This window comes from Columba livia, chromosome 17, assembly GCF_036013475.1.
Source record: "Columba livia isolate bColLiv1 breed racing homer chromosome 17, bColLiv1.pat.W.v2, whole genome shotgun sequence".
NCBI classification, from domain to species: domain Eukaryota; kingdom Metazoa; phylum Chordata; class Aves; order Columbiformes; family Columbidae; genus Columba; species Columba livia.
Window position 1 is genome coordinate 14,360,542 of NC_088618.1, and position 6,902 is coordinate 14,367,443.

Consider the following 6,902-nt stretch of genomic DNA (forward strand, 5'->3'; position numbering starts at 1 on the left):
GAGGGGCTGGAGCACAAGTGTGATGGGAGCGGCTGAGGGACCTGGGGGGTTCAGCTGGAGAACAGGAGCTGAGGGGAGACCTTCTGATCTCTGAACTGCCTGAAAGGAGCTTGGAGCATGGAGGGTGTTGGTCTCTTCTCCCAAGTAGCAAGTGATAGGACAAGAGGAAATGGCCTCAAGTTGCACCAGGGGACGTTCAGATTGGATATTAGGAAAAAAATTCTTCCTGGAAAGGGCTGTCAGGCATTGGAACAGGATGCCCAGGGCAGTGGTGGAATCACCATCCTTGGAGGTGTTTAAAAAACACGTGGATGAGGTTCTCAGGGACATGGGTTAGTGACAGTGTTGGGTTAATGGTTGGACTCAAAGGTCTTTTCCAATCGGAATGATTCTATGACATGATAGTCCTGGAGTGTGGCTGAGGGAAGCCCAGAGATGTGACACACAGCCAATCAAGCCTTGCACAGAGTGGCAGGATATGATGCACTGGGTGCAGCACACCCAACAGCCTTTTGTCAGCACAATTTGGCTCATTAGCAAATACGAGGAGTGGTCTCTTACAGGTTTACCATTAAGTTACAGCTTCCAGATTTCTTGGAGCAACGTAGCACTGATGCCTGTGATGCTGTTTCCGTGCTGCCAGGTGCCCACGAGGGAGCAGCCACTGAGTGACAAGGCATAAGGGGCCCTGCTGAGCTTCGCACCTGCCCACAGCCCCTCAGGCTGTTCACAGAAGCAGGTTTGTCCCCAGCTCCCCAGCCCTGGAGAAGCTGTGCCCCTGGTTGGGGCTGCCTGCAGCCTGCCGGCCAGAGTGGGTTGTGCAGGGCCACCGGGGTAGCACTGGTCTTGGTGCTGCATCTTCTTCCACACAGGCAGTTTAGCTGCTCTGGGACCAGCAGTCTGTTTGCCTTGGCATGAGACTGGAGAGGACCTGGGGAGTCCATGGGGTTTGGCCCCCTCTGCCCAGGACTGTTTGGCTGTGCTTGCGGCACAGTAGTGCCACTTTTGTGTCTCTCATCTCATCCCAGTGGCCCTGAGGATCTTCCCCAAATCCATCCCTGCAAGAAGAGTCAACCTGTTCTCAACATACAGCTTGTGAACAAAGCCAGTTTTTAGGAGAGTCTGAAAAACTGGTCCCTTGACTCCCCCTCAGCATTCTCATGGCCAGAAACCCTAACAAGGTCCTCAGAGGTGCAGGTGGCTGCTGTGGGGTCTTCTGGGAAGCCTCTGGAAGCAGTGGCATGTTTGGGGGCACCTGGAGCCTGGGTTTTAGGGGTAAGCTACCAGGGGTGGCATATTTCCTAAACCCCTGTCCTTTTTCCAAACACTTCCTTTCTTGGCCACAGCAGATCTCAGCATTGTGATTTATGGGCTCTAGAGGTGACCCAAAAAGGGAAAAAATAACTGTCTTCGTTCAGTGTGACAAAGAAATTGGAAAGGCGGGAGTGGGGGTGGGTGCTGGGGGGATGGGTCACCTCTTAGGAATGTCCTGCCCATGGAAATACCAAAGCAGCCTCCGTCCCTGTTACACACAGCCAAGGCCTCATGCAAGCGCCCAGAGCTGAGGCTGAGCCGGAGCCTCCCTCTGGTCTGAAAGCACCGAGGTCTTTCTTTCCAGCTGCCAGTGGGGCTTTTGCGATGGGCAGGAGCTACGGTCTCTGTGGACCCTGGTTCTCACAGCCACTCTAGGTGCAAAGCACAGTGGGTGAGATCAGTGCCCCTGTACTTTGGGAGGAAGGAGGAAAGGCAGACAAGTGACACTTTGGGATCTGGGTAGGCTAGCGAGGGAAGCTTTGCAGCCCAGCGGCGCTGGCTGTGCAGGGTCGCAGCTCCACAGCAAGCTCAGGTGACAGCGCTGCAGGGAACGAGGCCACAGAGAGTCCCTGCGGGCAGCCAGCAGTGGCAGCTCCGCGGCCAGGACAGGGACCACATGCTCCGCCTGGGCACATGTTGCCATAGGCAGATCCATCTGGAAAGATCAACTCACAGCAGGGAAAGGAGGTGCCCACTCTTCCTCACAGGCTGGCAGCCCTGTCAGCACCGGAGATGCTGACCCCAAAGCCCTGGCTATTCTCCAGCACTCCAGTCCCCCAGGCCACTGCCAGGGAGTAGGCTGCAGCTTTGGGGGCCATGTCCAGAGCAAATGCCATCTCTGCTCCAGCCCCTGCCTCCGAGCTCCCTCTGCTCCCAGCAGACATGGTGTCCGGCCTACAGCCACATCCTGCGCTGCAGAGCGCTGCGCGGTGCCGTGGTCCATCCCTGGGCTGCTGGGCTCCTGCAGCACTGGGCACTGATGGTGTTTCTCTCTCCTTCCTGGGGACAGGAAGGTGAATTCATGGCCAAGAGGTCCCCAGGGACGAGCAGGCAGTGTCAGAGGCACTGCAGCAGGAGCAGATCTAGGCTCCCATGGTGGACGTGCTGCTGCAGGACAACCTGACAGGGGGGTCTACACAGTCTTAAAAAAGCTAGGCCTTTTGCTGGCTCCTTTGTCAGGGCAGAGAGCAGAACAGGCTGTGCTTGCTGCACAGGATCCCAGGGGGACTCTGCACAGGATAAGGGCCAAAGGTGAGCAGGGAAAAAAATCCAGGCAATGGACTCACTCATCTGGGGTTTAACTCCTGCTAGCCAAGGCCATGGCAGGAACTCAGTGCCCTGGCGCTGCAGCCTCTGCAACAGGACATGAGCTGGATTGTGGTGGGCATGGTGGAAGCAGAGAGCGTGTGCCGGCTGACACAGGGCAGGCATGTGTGGCACAGGATCCTTCTTCTCCAGGAGGCTCCTGCCAATGAGTGCAAGCGTCTGCCCCATGCAGGCTGAGCCCCCTGGGCGCTCACCAGCAATTGCTCCTGTTTGCAGCGTGACACCGGTGTGGAGTCAGGTCCCTCGCACGGCAAGATGTGTGACATGCACCAATGGTCAGCATGGCCTCACGCTGCAGCACACTGCAGCCACCTGCCACGCACGTCCAGCCTTGGGCCAGGGTGCCCGCACCTCCATGGGCAGCGTGAGCAGACAGACCAGATCCTGGATGCAGATGGACAAACCTGCCCGTTCTGTTCCTTGTGTGCAGACAGAGAGATACAGCAGAGATCCAGGCTTGGAGAGTCACACTTGGGGCAAATCGCTTCTAGCTCATAGAGAAGCGGTACGTGCTTTCTCCATGCTGCTTACCATACGTGCCAGCCATATGCGTGACAACTGGAGTCCTTGGTGCTCACAATAGCATTGCTCCTCCTCGGACAGTGTGGCAGCCCAGAGGTGGGACCCACTTTGTCATACAGCTCCTTCCCCTCCTGGGTTGTGCAGCATCCCCAGGACAGGCAGGAGTCTGCCCAGTGCCTGTCCCAGCAGCAGGATGTGAGGAATCTGTCACACCTGATCCTGCCCTGGTTTCCAGCAGGACATGAGTCACAGCTAAGAAATGGGGACATGTGCTGAGGCACAAGCAACCTGTCCTAAGCAAATGGCGCCAGTTCACCAGATCTGTGCACCAGATGGTCCCCGTGACTGGTCTGGCCGCAGCAGAGCTGCCGTGCTTCTCCCCTCTCCCACGTCTGGCTGCACTGCTTGTCTCATCACTTCACAGACACCCTCCCGTGCATTCCCCTGGCCACTCACCCTGCCCTGCCCAGCCCCCATCCACGCCCCAGGGGGAGAGCTGGGGGCAGTCCTTCACCCATCCCTTGTCCTGCCGTGTCTCTGAGGGAACAGCGCTCTGGCGGCTCTGGCCTGTCTTCGTGCCAGACTCAGTGCTAACCCAGAGATGTGGTAGCCAGGGACCTGCTGGCTGAGAAGATCCTGGCACATCCTCACACCCAAGGGTGCAATCCCCAGGAGGGAGAGGAGGAGGTGCAGATAATCCAGCTGCTCCCGCAGCCGCAGGCATTTGGAGGAGCTTCTCCCCTGCCTGGGAGCTGGGCACCATCAGGGCCCCCTGCCATGGGGTGCCATGGGAAATGGGTCTGGAAGCCCTGACACTCAGCCAGCATGATGTCACTGTTTATAATAGCACGGTGCTCCATGGGAGCTGCCCTGGTGTTGGCATGCAGAGGAGTGGCCGAGTCAGGCTACACGTGTGCTTGCCATGGGCAAACGGTGCAGTGCAAAGAAGCCAAGTGCTATCCTCCTCTTCCCCTTCCTCCCTGAGCATGTCCAGATACTTCTGCCAGCCAGGGGTGGGTGCCTGGCCCAAGCAGCCCCCCGGGGTGGCAGGTCCCCCCTCCCTGGCTTGCTCTGGGAGATGGGGCCAGCCATGTCCAGCTGATTTTTGACCTCAGGAGTGGTCATAAATTGTTGGGTGTAGAGAGAACGGGAGCGACATAGGTCTGTGGGTGTCAGGTGTGCCCAGGGGAGGAGGAACGAGGCCGGGAAAGCTCTTGTGTTTTGCTGAAGCAGGCAGGAGGAGAGAAGGAGAGGAGAGACCTTCCTCTACCCGCTGCCAGGGTTCCGGCAGCCTGTGCAGCCCTGTGCTGCCCGTGTGTCGGTGCTGCCAGGGTGACGCTGGCAGGACAGCAAGGTAATGCCTGCCCCTGTACTCCTCTCTGCTGTCACAGCCTGGGAAAAGGCCACAGGCCCAAAAGAGACATGAATTCTTCTTTCCTGGTGTGACAACTGTGTTCCTACCCTGACCTGCATCCCACACTTGAGTCAGGAAGGTGTCCCCGGCCCCTGGGCCAGGGCAGTCCCAGACACATACTGGCACAATAAAATTCCATTAGTGGTATTTAACATTATGTTTTGCATCTACAAAGGGAACCCAAAGAACTTCTGACTCTCCCCGCCTTGCTGCACGTGTCCCCTGGCTGAGGGAGCCCCTAGGGACCAGCCCCCCTGTGCCGCTCAGGCCCCTGCTCCCTGGCATGGGTTTGTTGCATCTGCTGGGCAATCTGCCTGCGCTGGCTCATGACAGCTGCCCTGTCATTCCTGCAAGGAGGTGAGATTACACCCTCACCTGCCCAGTGCCAACAGGCTGGGCAACACTGCCCTCCCTGCTCTCCTCAGCCAGGCCTGGAGCCAGGGCCCCCATGCTCCCCGAGGGGTTTATAAATCTCTCCTCACTCCACTCTCACGGGAAAAAGGAGGTCTGCTTGTCTGAGGCCGCTCAGCTGCATGCACGCACGCCTCGCAGCCCTGGGAAGCCCCTGGGGGAGGCTGTGTGGAACAGAGCAGGCTGCGGTCCCCGCCGTGCTGGCCCTCTCTGGGGGGCCTGTGAGGATGTGGCTGGGTCGTTACCTGGGGTGAATGAAACCGGGAGAGGTGCAGACCTGGCGGAGCTGAGTCAGGATGGTTACCGCTTCATGTGCTGAGAGCTCTGCATCCAAGGCTGCTTTACCAGCATAACTCAGTGCGCGTCTGCAGCTGGGTGCTCTGTGCAGGAAGCCCAGCATCAGTGCTGCCAGCCATGCACCAGTGTTCAGCACCACTGCCCCAGTGCTGCTGGCAGAGGGGCTCATGAACAAAACAGTTGCACCCCCACCAGCTCAAGGTTGCCAGTGGGGTCCCCCATACACCATGAAGGCAGGACAGCTGCTGCCCAGCGGGGTGTTCACCCAGTGCCTGCTCCCCTGGTGCTACCTCACCCAAATGGCTGTGTAATGAGCAAAGCTGCGGGCAGTGGAAAACCCTGCGTGGCATGTGTGGCAGCCTAAGAGCACAGGGCTAATCCAGCAAGTGAAGATCACACAGCTTCTGAGGCTGGCAGAGGGATAGGAAGGACCTGTTGGGCAACACAGTGCCTAGAGGGGTTGTCTTTAGCACGGCTGCTTGGGAAGGGGACATTGTGCTCCAGCAGAGCCAGATGATGCTCAGGGTTCTCCCTCTGCTAGGGGGCTGAGTGCTCTGGGATGGCAGCCTGGCTGGAGATCCACCCTGCTGGACCCTCTAGGCACCTCCAGCACAGCCCATTTTTCTGGCCTGCAGTGGTGGGTCTTTCCCTGTGGCAGAGGAGGCTGCGGCCCTGCTCCATCCCACACACCGCCCCAGGGAGCTGGAAACTCCCAGACAAGCAGTGAACTGGATCTCAGTGACCTGCTCTGGGGAAGCCCTTTGGTCTCTGAGCTGTAGGACAGGGCAGGGATGCAGCACCTCTCCCTCTCTCACAGGAGCTGGAAACAGGTGCCAGCTGCCTGCTCTGCAGAGCCCACAGCACCTCAGAGCTGGCCAGGCTTGGTCCTTTCCAGCGATGTCTACTGGCCTTTGCCAGAAACAAGGTTGAACCCCACCAAGTCTGAGCTGCAGCCTCCCAGATGGGGAGCTTGGGGTCTCCACAGGATCCTCCTTTCACCCTGACACCTGGGCTTGGATGTCCTTCTGGCACTGCCATCTGGGATGAGACGGGAGCCTGGAGGAATGTATACCTCTCTAAATCTCTGTATCCCCTGTTGCTCCCATTCCTGGCCGGGAGATGGGGCCTGCTGGGAGTGGTAGAGGAGTATTTATACCCTGTCCTGGGGCAGCAGAAGACAGACTGAGAGAGGTATGGGCCAAACCAGAGTCCTGTGGGATGGTGTAGGGCCAGGAAGGGCTGAGGACACCATGAGCAGCTCCTGAGTGTGAGCAACTGCTTGGGAATATGTGAGGCAACACAGCCATGTCCCCAGGAAGCCCTTGCGGGGTGCGGGGTCTGGCAGAGCCCTGGGAATGAATCTTGCGAAGGTGTCAGGAAGAGGCGAACATGAGCCCCACACAGTGTGCAGGGGCGCCCTCCACGGTGTGACCTCCCCCAGGACCCGTGCGGACAGGGGCCCTTGCGGCAGGTACTGAAGCAAGCAGGCTCTGCGGGCTGACCGACGGAGGAGATCGCCCGCTGCCACCCCACCCTCCGCGCCCGCGGGCAGGGCGGGGGACGCGGGGCCGCTCTGCAGGCAGCGCTCACATTTGGCGGGTTGCTAAAAGCCGTGGCG